Raw genomic sequence first — 12,447 nt, forward strand, 5'->3', positions numbered from 1 at the left:
CCGCGCTCAGTCGGTTGCGCGCCGGTCGAGTGCGTGGATGGTCCGTTCGCGGTGCTCGGTTATTTGGTGGTCGTTCTCCCTTTGGTGTACCGGGCGAGGCTTTTATGCAAGTTGCGAGGGACGGAACGGTGCCGCGGGGTGTCCTTGCGTGAGGGTAAGTACCTGCTTGTGTACCTGTGCTTTATGATAGTCATAGTAACGGCAGCGCGGCTTCGGGTCGAGCGGCGATATCGGGTGGATGTCGGTATCGAGATTAAAAATGGCGAGCGCTGCCTTCGGCTTCTCTGCTCGTTGCTTCTGTACGTAGGTGCATGGGTAGGTGCCAGTTCGCGGTGGCGGTTCGTGAGCTTCGACGCTCCAGCCTCGGCGCCGGCGTGTGCGTCGCCACGGCGAGTACTGCCGTCATCGTCATTAACACTTCGATCGCACTCGGACTTGGGGGAGCCCGGCGTCCCGGTATTGCAAATCGCGTTGCGACCGTCGCGGCGTCATCATCATCATCATCATCATCATCATCATCATCATCATCGTCGTCATTATCGTCTTAATGTGCCGCCCAGTCGAGTCAGTGAGATCCCACCGGCATCGATTGCGGTTATCATATTATCATTATCATCCATCATCATCGTCGTCGTCGTCGTAGGCAAATTTACGTTCCGGCCGCCGTATTTCCACTTCGCGATCGAATCAGTGCCTCCTTGGGACGCCTCTTCGACGGTTTTTCCTTGTGCGCGGATGCCGCATCCGACGCGCCCTCGACATTATCTCGTGCGCGCGGGGCGTCGTCGATTGTACCCTCCTCTCTCTCGCTCGCTCGTTCGCTCCTTCTCTCTCTCTCTCTCTCTCTCTCTCTTGCGCGTTTCGATCGCGCGGCCCGGCTTTCGGCATCTTTCAACGATAGCCTCTTCTCCTCGTCGTCGTCGTGGTGGCTTTAATTTCCGCCACGATATTCCGTCCCTCCCCCTCCCGCTCCCCCCTCCACCCGGTCCCTCTTCCTTTTCTAGTCCCCATCGACCTCTCCCTGGCCAGCGGGTTTTGTTCACCTGTCAAGAGACGACCTATCTGCCGGTGACCCAATTTCCCCGGCGCCTCCATTGAACGACCGAACGACGCTTGCGGAGAGACGAATCGAACGTGAGATTCGCCGCGCGCGTAACGCCGCGCCGCGCCGCGAGGAGGTAAACGCAGACGTGTTATCCGGTTTTTCGTCGTGACGGAACGCCTCGTCGTCGTCACGCTTCGGTAAGCGGGAACAAGGACGGAGAGTACTCGATACTCCGAGTACTCGGCGCGGACGATCGAGGCGACGCGAGATCGTCGCGCGGGATAAGCTCGCTAGCGCTAGCGACCGGCAGTACGCGCGTGGTAGTTTATTTTAAATTGGTGTCAATGGGCGTGGAGGGCGAGCGGAGCGATCTATCGCGTTCGATCGAGCGAGATTGAGCTCTCGCGTCCCCCATCACCTGGATCGAGCCGCAAGCGCGTACGTGCGTGTAACAAGCGCGTGCACGAGAGGACGAGAAGAGTGTGGCGCGCAGCGGGAGAATTATGGCGATCGCAAACCCGCGAGTCGCGAGATTCTTCTCGCCTTTTCTCGACTCGGACGGTCGACTTCCGCCCGCGGAGGACCCTTCCGAGAACCGTGCGCCGCCGCGACGGAAGTAAACCGTATTGCGTGAGTGCGTGCGTGCGTGCGCGCGCGCGCTCGCTCGCTCGCGGATGCACGGCAGGAAGAAGCGTTTACGCGTCGGCGTTCGTCCGTTGTCGTTCCGACGCGCGCTATTTCGGGCGTACACGCAACGGCGTTAACCTGTCAAGGTGAAGCGAGTAGCAAAGTAGTTAAAAAAGCCCACTCGCGGTTAACTTCAGCGGGATGAGAAGTTCCCCGAGAAAATTTGCAATGCGCTGAAAAAAATATCTCGCAGCGGCGCGGCGTATTTTTTCTCCCTCGGCTCGTCTCGCGCTTAATCCCCGCTTCGTATCGGCGCGTATAATGCGGATACAACGCGTGTACGTACGGGGGCCCCGTTTTCTGCTCGTCGAGGAGTGACCCACTTAACGGTGTAACGAGTCGACGAGCATTTAATCGCTCCCCTCCCTCGCGCGCATCGGCAAAGTATCGACGCGGGGGTCGCGGGGTCGCACCGTGCGGATTTACGCGTTGATTTCGTCAGCGGCGCCGAATCTAGAGGGCTGAGTCACTTCGCGAATTCATTCGAGTCCGTTCACTCGCGCGAGTCGAGCCGCTTCGAGTACCGGCCGAACGTTGAGGTGTCGTTCCAGGCGACGACGACGATGGACGGCGATGGACGGCCGCCGCCACGTCCGCTCGAGCGACACACCGTTCGATACATCGTGCGGTTTCTCGACCGTTGCGAAGCGAGCGCGCGGGGGAATAACCCCGGAAAATAGGATTTCCGCTTCGGTTGCGCCGTGTCCGCGTGCGAAGCGTGTCGCTAATAAAGTCCTCCCCCGGTAATTTTCGGGACACGACCGGAGCACTGCGCGCGGCTGAACTTGAGAACACACCTGCTCCTTACTTGTCCTCATCTGTTTCATATTTTTAGATATTGCTTGTGTACTTCGTGTAAGAACGTAAGAATGAGGGTGCAAGAAAAAGTAAGGGATGAGATTCGGATACGCGGAGCGAATTTTGGAGGCTGGAGGTAGCTGGAGATGCGACGTCGCTGCGCGAAGGTCGATCGATGATAATCGGTAGTCCTCCTATCGTATCACTGACCTTTGACTGCATTTAAAGTACGTGCACCGTCGCCGCCCTCGATCGGCTCGATCGATTCGACCGGGTGGAGTGTTTACAGTTACGTCACGGCGAGGATGGTATAATTGTGCGCACACGCGTGCCTCTCCAGCATATATTAATAAATTAATAGTGGGTTGATCGTTTCCTCCGTCCGTCTCGCGCTGAAGATTTAAGGGGGGAGCCTGCTTTAGAACGTTGAAAATAAGGTATAATTTTACGAATTTTTTTGGAGAAACTATACAGCGGATCATTATAAAACTGATGCATTTATTAGTACATGTTTAAAGATAAACAAAATTATTTTTTTATTTGAATATATCGCCTGTAGAGGTCGTCCTGGAGGCATCTTAGTGCAGCCGGCATTGTAAATTCGTGAGCATTCTCCTGCCTCCAAATTTCATCCAAACTGAAAAATTGAAATATTTTCTTGTTATTTATGAATTCCTATCGTCGATGAACCTTTAATATTCATAAAAACATTAAGTTAAACAATTACTTTTGCATGAAAAAGTTCAACAACTTTGCCTAAAAATCGTACTTTTGTGTTCTAAGCTCCACCATTTTGGCACTTTTCAACTTTTTTCTTCTCTCTTTGGTTCATCGACGATGGGCATTCATAAATAACGAGAAGATATTTCAATTTTTCAGTTTAGACGAAATTTGGAGGCAGGAGAATGCTCACCAATTTGCAATGCCGGCGACGCGGCTGCACTAAGATTTCTCCAGGACGACCTCTACAAGCGATACATTCAAATCAAAAAATAATTTTTTTATCTTTAAACATGTGCTAATAAATGCATCAAAGTTTTATAATGATCCGCTGTATAGTTTCTCCAAAAACAATTCGTAAAATATACCTTATTTTCAGCGTTCTAAAGCAGGGGGGGAGCCTGCTTTAGAACGTTGAAAATAAGGTATAATTTTACGAATTTTTTTGGAGAAACTATACAGCGGATCATTATAAAACTTTGATGCATTTATTAGTACATGTTTAAAGATAAACAAAATTATTTTTTTATTTGAATATATCGCCTGTAGAGGTCGTCCTGGAGGCATCTTAGTGCAGCCGGCATTGTAAATTCGTGAGCATTCTCCTGCCTCCAAATTTCATCCAAACTGAAAAATTGAAATATTTTCTTGTTATTTATGAATTCCTATCGTCGATGAACCTTTAATATTCATAAAAACATTAAGTTAAACAATTACTTTTGCATGAAAAAGTTCAACAACTTTGCCTAAAAATCGTACTTTTGTGTTCTAAGCTCCACCATTTTGGCACTTTTCAACTTTTTTCTTCTCTCTTTGGTTCATCGACGATGGGAATTCATAAATAACGAGAAGATATTTCAATTTTTCAGTTTAGACGAAATTTGGAGGCAGGAGAATGCTCACCAATTTGCAATGCCGGCGACGCGGCTGCACTAAGATTTCTCCAGGACGACCTCTACAAGCGATACATTCAAATCAAAAAATAATTTTTTTATCTTTAAACATGTACTAATAAATGCATCAAAGTTTTATAACGATCCGCTGTATAGTTTCTCCAAAAACAATTCGTAAAATATACCTTATTTTCAGCGTTCTAAAGCAGGCTCCCCTCTTAATGCGACGTGTCATCAAGCGGTTTGATAATTATTAAATACTCTCCATTATTTGTAGCGTCACTGGACCTCACGTAACAGTGTGTGTGTGTGAAGCTGGCGTATCATTTCGCGGAAAATCATTAATTATTGAGAGTTCTGGCTCCCTGTTTAATAGTTCTAGAGTTCCTGATAGGTTAAACACATAGTTCTGGCCATTAAAGCGAAACATCGCATAGTGCAAAGTGAGACGCCAACTTCACGCAGCGTCTCACTTTGTCCTGCGACAGTTTCCGCCATAATTCCGGCTAGATTTTAAAAGGTCTACAGTTCTACGTTTTAATTTTTTTTTAAATTGTACAATGTCGCTGGCGCATAGCACTCTGTAGGCAAATCATAAGTACGTGCGGAACTATAAAAGTATTTTAGGAAAGGCAGAACTCCGACATTTCGGCCAGCGTCTCACCTTTTCTGTCTGAAAGTTCGCTTTTCGAGCAGTTTTAATTTTTTTAAAAATTGTGCAATGTCGCTGGTGCATAGCACTCTTTAGGAAATTCATAATTACGTGTGGAACTATACGAAAAATATTTTAGGAAAGGCAGAACTCCGACATTTCGGCCAGCGTCTCACCTTTTCTGTCTGAAAGTTCACTTTTCGAGCAGTTTTAATTTTTTTAAAAATTGTGCAATGTCGCTGGTGCATAGCACTCTTTAGGAAATTCATAATTACGTGTGGAACTATACGAAAAATATTTTAGGAAAGCCAGAACTCCGACATTTCGGCCAGCGTCTCACTGGTAAAGTCGAAGACGTCCACTCTTTGGGCGAAATAATTTTTTCAAAAATTTTCTAATCGTTGTTCTTGTCAGAACTCTTTGGAAAGGCATTGTACATGTCCCGAATTATACGAGAACTGTTTTAGAATAAGCAGAACTCTCGAAAATCGACCAGCGTCTCACATATATCCCCTTAGATAAGTCTTTCTCGGACGATTAAAATTTTTTATTAAATAATTGTTAATGTTTGCGGTCAGAACTATTTGGAATACGCTTAAATACGTTCAGAACTCTACGAGAAATATTTTAATCTTCACAGAACTCTCGAAAATCGACCAGCGTCTTACATATATCTCCGTAGATACGTCTTTCTCGGACGATAAAAATTTTTTATTAAATAATTGTTAATGTTTGCATTCAGAACTCTTTGGAAAATGGTTAAATATGTTCAGAACTACACGAGAAATATTTCATAAAGCACAGAACTCTCTGAAATTAACCAGTCGTCATTCCCTTAAACATTTTTTAGCTTTAATAATTATAAAAAGATGAAAAAAAATTTGTTTCGCTAGAACTCTTTCTAGAACTCATGTAGCACTGTAGATCTTTTAAAATCTAGCCGGAATTATGGCGGAAACTGTCGCAGGACAAAGTGAGACGCTGCGTGAAGTTGGCGTCTCACTTTGCACTATGCGATTTTTTCGCTTTAATGGCCAGAACTATGTGTTTAACCTATCAGGAACTCTAGAACTATTAAACAGGGAGCCAGAACTCTCAATAATTAATGATTTTCCGCGAAATGATACGCCAGCTTCACACACACCACGTAACATTATGTAAATTAGATTAATTCGAACATCACGTTGCTGCATAGCAGCACAGTTTTAGTGTCTTGACTCACACGTTTTCTTCTATTATTTGCAGGATTAATTTAATTTAATTGTCACAAGATTATGAGCTGCTGGGTGTTCGGGAAGCACCGCGATATCTCGCAGCCGTGGTTGATTTAGACAGGAATACGCTGAATAATTCGCCGTACACTTCGCCGATAAGGAGGCTCCGAAGTCTTGTCTGTCGGTTAATTGAATTGTGCGCCGGTGCATCGACCAAGTTGAAGCACGAATGTCCGTAACCACGGGCGTGCGACAATAACGAGACTGAAAATTGCCCGGCAGAGTTCTGCAACACATTCGCGGTATCCTTATTTCGCCGGTTACCTTGTGCGAGCGTTATTATCTGAAGAGATACAATCGGCGGCGAGTGCTTAGCCGCGGGATATAATATACTCACGTTCGTCCACGCTCGAACGCAAATCCGGTTTTCGCTGTCAAACGAACGACAGCGAAACACTTTTTTCGTCTTCTTTTCTTTATTTAATCCATCAAATGTTGTTAATGGTTTTAATAATGCTCGGCGCGAGTGATTATTCGAGCAATTTCCAGTTGCTTTACTTGATCATCGATGTAATTGATCTAGCAAGCGAGCGGATGTTAATTAAAATGTTAATTTATTTAACAGCCTCGCGGAATGTCGCGCAACGATGTCATGTCGTTATTAGAACCTCGTTAAAGAGATTTTTATTTTAAAATCATCTGGATATACAAGTCTCATTATTGGACACGAGTATGGAGCATACGAGAACTCACAGTCTTTTTTTTATTAAATATTATATTCATGATGTATATCGGAAGTAATAAATACAAAATTGTTTTAAAAATACGAAGAAAAATCTTAAAATATATTCAATTTAGTATCGCGTGTGGGGGTTTAATGAGGAACATCGTGCGTGCAAGGGACCGAGTTGGACGGGCATTCTCGTGGCGAATATAGCGAATATAGAAATACTCAGGACACGAAGAGGGATCATAGAAATATTATATTTAGCCGAAGTTCCGAGAAGTTTGTTACGTCTCGCTGTACGGAGCGGTTCGTCTTCCCGAATAGGACTGAGTAACTCAATCGGACTGATGCATAATGCACGACGTTGTTAATCGCGGGCAGTTTATCTATTTACTCCCATGATATCATCATCTGTCGTGGTTCAAAGCGGCGCACGCATTAAAAGTCAATTCGGAATGTAAAACGTTTACGCCACTTGTGCAGAGTTGGGCGAGACATAAATGGAAAACAAAGAGATGAAAGCAACACGATATATTGGCACAATATTGATTCTCTCTCGAGCACTGCAGTCCAATCGAACCTGATCTCAATTCAGATATCTGATATTCTTCCTGATTATGCAGTAAACTCGGCAAAATTAAATCGTGGAGGTATTGTGTTTAAATTAATTAAAATAGAAAATTTTTTATTTCGGGAATGTGATGGCTGATGTTACGCGAATTATTTTGAACATAACCGATTATAGAACATACTTAATCTTTTTAGAGAAAAAAAAAACAGATCTCGAGAGGACATCAGAAATTAATTTGAATTTAATTTCATTATTTTATCGTTTTCCTAATGTCTTTCATTTTGTGAACATTTCTTATTTTCGATATTTGAATAAACAATTTAAAGTTAATCTGGACTTTTTATTATGTTTATTAGAATCTCAGGTTCGTGTCTCCACAAGATTCGGATGTATCTATGATCAAAATGAAGATGGAAAAATGCGAGAAATATAATTGCCACGTTGGTTGAACGAGCGAACAAGGATAATGATATAATGCGGCCGCTGCGTAATATCAGACATCACATTCCCGAAATAAAAAATTTTCTATTTTAATTAATTTAAACACAATACCTCCACGATTTAATTTTGCCGAGTTTACTGCATGCTCGGGAAGAATATCAGATATCTCAATTGAGATCAGATTCGATTCGACCGCAGTGCTCGAGAGAGAATGCCAATATATCGTGTTGTCTTCATCTCTTTGTTTTCCATTCATGTCTTGCCCAACTCTACACAAGTGGCGCGCGTAAACGTTTTACATTCCGAATTGACTTTTAATGTGTGCCGCTTGGACCGCGACAGACGATAATATCACATAATGTGCTATCGGGAAAGCTGGGTGCGATTTTTCGCGGTATTCTTTGGATCGATGCTTTCCTCTCTGTTTATACCTGTATATACTGTTCATACATCGCGTTGATTCTGCAAGGCGTAACCGCGCTTTCGTGGAGAACCGAACAAACACACGGATAATCTAATCTCTTCTCACTTTACTTTCAGAGCGGAAAACGCCTCGTACGAGGCTTCCTCGGTTCGTCGCGGTTGCCGTTTAAAACATGCACGATGTGAAGGTACCTGTTTTTACGCTTTTCATCACGTATGCGCGCGCGCGCGTGCACTCGTCCGTTTCTCCCTTTGTAGAGACGGAGGAGGAGAGGCGGCACATCGATCGCGCCGCTCCTTCGACTCGATACACCTGTCTTTGATATCGATTTTTTAATGAAGCACCGCGCGCGCTTCCGTCCAGAGAGCGGAGGGTCTCTCTGACGCAACCCAGTTTCTAGAACGTTACCGCACATGTCCAGATTACGCGCAGCCTCGTTTGCGATGGGACAAAGCTTCATGTGAACGGAACACGAACGCAAAAAACGGGACGTGGAGGCCTCGTCGACCGTTTGTCGTGCATCCTCATTTTGCAAGCTAAATGAAAGAGAAAAGAAGGAGAGCTTGGAAAATTAGCCTTTGAAAAAACTACGTAACGAGGTAGATCTTCGCAGGAATTAAACACTATGATTACGAACGAAGATAATACGGAGTCACTGTTATAGCCATATTTTATTGCAGGCACGTTGCAGACGCATCATCTTTGTCGAGCGTCAGCTAACAGTACCTCGTTACGTCTATACATGACCGTACAGAACGTTTCGCTGGGTTATGCAATCGCGCTAGGCATTTTACAGCTTTGATTGTCGACCAACAATCGAACGACATTGATTAAAATACCGTTACGACCTTCCTTTAGAATCGCGTTAGAATCGCGCGATAAGCTCACGCGAGTTGTAGCAAAAACGTTGCTCCCTTAATTAGAAAATTACGTTGACGTTGACACTAACATCCAGATGATGCATTGTGCTTATCGTTGTAGTACTCGGCCTTGTTTAGCGACAGGAATCGCTTCAGGGCTAACGCGACGTCCCGTCCGTGTACCGAAACGTCTCGACGAGTCGTCCGACAGGCAGATCAGCGCAAATGCGGACGTGACGTGGCTACGTGTACAGTAACAACTACCGGCTCGCCGCCTAGAATAGGAACTTCCATCCGACATCTCCTCGCGCGATCTCGATTGAACGTTGCTTGCCTGTAATTTAAATGGTGGCGCTGTTGCATGCAGATATTGGAAATCGTTGATTCTTTACAGGGCATGTATTAGGAGTGTGATTTAGTTTTGAGGGTTTTGCAACGGATGGCTGTAGTGTCAGTTTGTTCCAATAGCTGTTTCCGATAACTGTTCTTTCTTACAGTGTTGACATTATCCATGACATTTAGTAGCATTATAGCAACAGATGCAATAACAGTCGTGTTTGTATCATCGTAAAAATGCAACTTCCGAAACAGCATTTTCGACATGCGTTGCTTTTGTTTTTTAATCAAAACAAAACTGCGGCTGACGGTTATAGAATTCTTGTGGAAACTTATGGTGATTCTGCCCCATCAATTAAGACGTGTGAATACTGGTTTAGACGCTTTAAAAGTGGTCATACTGATGTGAAGGACAAAGAACGCTCGGGACAACCAAGAAAGCTTGAAAATGCAGATTTGCAAGCATTATTGCACGAAAATCCAACAGAATCCACTTCAGAACTTGCCAGAGCATTAAATGTTGATCGTACAACAGTTACGAAACATTTACATGAAATGGGAAAAATTCAGAAAGAAGGGAAATGGGTTCGACATGAATTATCGGAAAGTGCCATTGCGAACCGGTTGAACATTTGCATTTCGTTGATCGCCAGGCAAAAAAAGAAGAGTCTTTTGTCTCGGATCGTTACTGGGGATGAAAAGTGGATCTATTTTGATAATCCGAAACGCAGAAAATCATGGGTGGATCCAGGCGAACCATCAACATCCACTCCGAGACGCAATATTCACGGTTGAAAAGTAATGCTCTGTATTTGGTGGGATAGTGTACTATGAGCTGTTAAATCCGCATGAGACTGTCACGGCTGATCGTTATCGACACCAATTGTACAAGTTGAAGCAAGCATTGGACCAAAAACGACCAGCAATTGCGAGTAAACGACGGAAAGTGATTCTTCTTCGTGACAACGCTCGACCTGACGTTGCGTTATCAGTGAAACAAACACTATTAGAGCTTGAATGGCAAGTCTTCTCCGGACATTGTTCCATGCGATTATTATTTGTTCCGGTGGATGCAACACGCTTTAGAGGATACACACTTTGATAATTTGGAAGAAGTGCGAAAATTCGTCGACGAATGGATCAACTGAAAAGAAGAGTGATTTTATCGTGGTGGAATCCATCTCTTGGCAGAAAGATGGGAAAAAGTTATAGAAAACGAAGGAAAATATTTGGATTAAGGTATTCATTCATTATCATATTTAAATACATGCGTTTTTGAGCAAAAAAACCCGCAAAACTAAATCACACCCCTAATACAATTCAACTAAAACAAAATCGACTACGTTAATTAGGACCTATCTGCACCACGTAGAGTTTCATCATTGAATCTCCATCAAATTTGATTACCCATAAAATGCTTAATTATTGATCGCTTAGTTATGCGCGGCTTGCTGCGATTGTATGTAGACGTAATTGTTAGCTCGTAGATGCGAAGTGGCAGTTGAAAAATTTCTTTCACGTAAATTCACCCCCACTAATTGGCACGTAAAGAATTCAGCTGCTAACCACTTCATTGACGCTTTGCGTTCCTTAGTATCTTCTTTTTTCTTTTCGATTCTCAAGAGTTACGTTGACAAGAAAAAAATCTAGGCTCTCCAATTCTGAAGCTGATTGAGCTTACGGGACGAAAGATGAACTTCGCGAGTGGAACTTAGATTTCAAAGGACTCTGCAACGAGTCACGATATGTATGAGTGACGTTACGCGAGAACTGTTATTAATCAGTCAACCTTAATTACCTTTACTCTTTTTTACACCGAGCAATTTGCGTTAATGAGTGCCCGATTGAGTAGTGAGCTCCTCAATTATCGTTTATGCGAGCCATTGTGCTCAAATAGGCGTGACATCGATTTTCTCAGATCTATCGACAACTACAGCGACAATGCACACTTTAGCCTTCTAAACATTAGAAAAAACTCAATTTCTTTCCAATCTTTTCTTCCTTTCATTGCGATGCTTTTTATATTATTTCAAACCTTGAAAACGACTTGTTGAGATATGAACGTTGAAAACATGGAACATCTCAGAATGCAGAAAGTCAGGCGATTGCGTGTGTATGTGTATAATGTTACATTATTTATCAACCACTTGGCGGGCGCCATGCTGAATATTTGCAGCAGTACGCAATCGTCTCGTTAATATTATTCGTCTAATGCAAATTGTGTGCTATTTATAATAATCTGTCATACGCAAGTCGAAGGTAGCTCTATTCGAGCGCACGATCGCTTTATATATTTCGCAATAACAATCTTTAATGAACTTTGTTCATTTTTGGTAGAAAACCGATAACAAGTTTTTATTGCCGTCCGCCGAATTTACCGAAACTGAAACACGTCTTTCCTGCCGAATGTTGAATGAATAAAACCTAGCGGTGCTCTGCTATAAAAATCAAGTACTTATCCGTATTTGAGATTATTTATTCATTTATTTATTAAAGCAGTGTCACGACTTGCTCATTCAATATTATCTCCGCAACCGATACACAGTCTGTTATATTTTTACATGCTTTATCCTGAAAGGAGATACAAAAGCCCCGAATAAGCTCGAGCGAGTCGGGAATACACGCGGGGCGATCGATAAACGGTTGCTCCGTGCCGGTCCTAGCCGGCTTAATTGTTCGCGATCAATAATTCGCCAGGATGGCCGCGGATTAATGGCGTCATGGTATTTACCGAGTATCCGGAATGCGATTTACGTCGCGCATCTCGCATGCGCTATTTATAGCGCCGTGAGTGCGCGATTCTTTCACCCGATAGCGTTAACGGATCTCTAATAAGAGCAGCGGAAGCACGACACGCGGTTGACTCGGGGTGAGCTTTTCGTTGCTGATGACACGCTACGAGAATGCTGCTCGCGAGATTATTCCGGGAGAATCGCGCGCGAGCTTTCGTCGCGGCAGCTTCGGCTTTATTTCGCGTTAATTCATGGTCAAGTGGCCGACCATGCCGAGAGCGTCACGAGATCTTTAACGTCGACGACTTTCTTTCTCTGTCCCTCATTGCCTCTCGGCCACAAAGAGC

At 44.1% G+C, this 12,447-nt stretch overlaps 1 protein-coding gene across 5 annotated transcripts in view; it reads left to right on the forward strand.

Moving 5' to 3' along the window:
- LOC105284665 (spectrin beta chain) overlaps positions 1–12,447 on the forward strand; it is a 37,893-nt gene continuing 25,446 nt past the window's right edge. For all 5 annotated transcript variants that reach the window (XM_011348337.3, XM_011348340.3, XM_011348338.3 and 2 more), the window contains exon 1: positions 1–154. The gene's annotated coding sequence lies outside the window, so the exon portion shown is untranslated. The remainder of the gene's footprint in view (positions 155–12,447) is intronic.

The sequence above is a fragment of the Ooceraea biroi genome, chromosome 9 (assembly GCF_003672135.1).
Source record: "Ooceraea biroi isolate clonal line C1 chromosome 9, Obir_v5.4, whole genome shotgun sequence".
Taxonomy (NCBI): Eukaryota; Metazoa; Arthropoda; class Insecta; order Hymenoptera; family Formicidae; genus Ooceraea; species Ooceraea biroi.